General features: G+C 39.7%; 1 pseudogene; it reads right to left on the bottom strand.

The window, feature by feature from the left end:
• Nucleotides 1-1,543: 1,543 nt before the first annotated feature.
• LOC112208764 (U6 spliceosomal RNA) lies at nt 1,544-1,643 on the bottom strand (annotated as a pseudogene).
• Nucleotides 1,644-2,064: the final 421 nt, after the last annotated feature.

The raw sequence follows: 2,064 nt of genomic DNA, 5'->3' as shown, positions 1-2,064 counted from the left end.
CATGCACTTTTTCTTTTAAAGGAGAAGGAAACTTCCAAGAGTCGTGGGACTTGGCAGTCATTTGTATACTGTATAATTCTACTAATTTTTATCAGTATCATTACACTTTCTATCAATAAAATGAGTCAACCATATTTACTTTTATTCCACACAAATGGGACTAGAAATAATCTGGCTTATCACTATAAAGAGTTTTGTAATCTTTAGAGTTATGGAGTAATCTTTCTTTTCTATTAAAGTTTATTGAAATACATTTCTTTTACACGAAAAGTTATTTTCAAATTCTTAAAACGGCTGTGAAAAGTTACTATATTAAATGAAAGGAAATCATGAATTGAAACAGAAGAGTTAGATTGAGAGCTATGGTTAAGTGCCATAAAGCAGAGATGTGTGTGCAGAGACAAAAATAAAACAGACGTGAAGGAAGAAACAGAGCAGCCATGAGGCTCCAGTGGCCTGGAGAGAGAGTGAGATGATTTGGTTCCAGTTCTTCAAGGGGGATTGGCTGCTCATATTGCTCTTTGTTTGTATCACATAGTCATTGTCTTAGGTTGGGTTCCCCAATCTAACGAAACGATAAACAAGGCATCTGAAAGATACTCTCGGCCGGGCGTGGTGGCTCACGCCTGTAATCCCAGCATTTTGGGAGGCCAAGGCGGGTGGATCACGAGGTCAGGAGATCGAGACCATCCTGGCTAACACGGTGAAACCCCGTCTCTACTAAAAATACAAAAAAAAAAAAAAAGCCAGGCGTGGTGGCAGGCGCCTGTAGTCCCAGCTACTCGGGAGGCTGAGGCAGGAGAATGGCATGAACCCAGGAGGCAGAGCTTGCAGTGAGCCGAGATCGCGCCCCTGCACTCCAGCCTGGGAGAGAGAACGAGAATCCGCCTCGAAAAAAAAAAAAAAAAAAAAAAAAAAAAAAAAAAAAAAAAAAAAGATACTCTTTGTGTTAGGTAAATTTCTTCAAAATAAGGAAATATTAGGCTAGGGATTCATATGCAAATAATTTATTAAAGAAGTGTTCCAGGTTAAATTGGCAAGGGAATGAGGGAAGGAGGGGAGGGAAGGTAAGAAGCCAGGGTACCACTTCAAGCAGGGGTGATGCCAGTCTGATTCAGCAGGGAATTTTGGAATGTAAGTTACAAGGCACTGTTTGTCCTGACTTAAGGCAAGGGAACTGGGCTTTCATACTCCCACACCAATGAGTCATTAGTTTGTGACCATCTTGGGAGGCATGGTGGTTGCAAATTCCAAGCACTTCCTCTTCTCTGCTTATGCTGGCAAAGATGCTTCATTTAGCTCAAGGCCCTTCTTCAAAGAGGATGGCTGGAGTGGCATCCGGAACTGTGGCAGAATAAATTTTTTTTATGCCGCGAAGTTTTTGGTAATGTGTTACAGTCGCCATAGGAATCACACAGCGACCATGCCTTTTTATTAAAGAAACAGCAGGCAAAAAACTGCTTTCTCAAATTGCTCACAACTTTCTAAATGCTTCTTCTCAATTTCTATACCAAATTCCATCATGCTCTTTAAATCTTTTTTTTTAATTTTAATAAATTTTTAGAACGTGTCATCCTTGCACAGGGGCCACGCTAATCTCTGTATCATTCTAATTTTAGTATATGTACTGCCAAGGCGAACACTAAATCACTTTGAGTAGCACTATACACTTATATCTACAGAATACATACCCTTTTTTTGCATAAACTATCTCAAATGAGTTTCTGTACTTTCAGTCAAAAGAATATTGAGTAAGATTGCTTCCATTCTTCCTTCTCCCTAGAACACAGACTTGTATTTATGAAGCTGGCCAGTGCTCCTTCCTCGATGTTGCCCATAGCTAGGTCTTCTGGTTGTCCCTCATCTCTTCATGAGGGTTAAAAATTTAGGACACTTTCATTTGTAGCCCTATCATAAGCAGCTTCCAAGACACTCTTGTTGAACCACATCTAATAATGGTGACTAAATTCAATTTTTCTGGGATTGGCAGGCAATTAAATAATGTGTAGACTGGTCTTAATTGTGGACCTGTCTCTTTTCATTATTAAGTCTTTCAAGAGTGTC

The sequence above is a fragment of the Pan troglodytes genome, chromosome 2, assembly GCF_028858775.2.
Source record: "Pan troglodytes isolate AG18354 chromosome 2, NHGRI_mPanTro3-v2.0_pri, whole genome shotgun sequence".
NCBI classification, from domain to species: domain Eukaryota; kingdom Metazoa; phylum Chordata; class Mammalia; order Primates; family Hominidae; genus Pan; species Pan troglodytes.
Note: the sequence above shows the minus strand (reverse complement) of the source record. Positions and strands in the feature narration are given on the sequence as shown.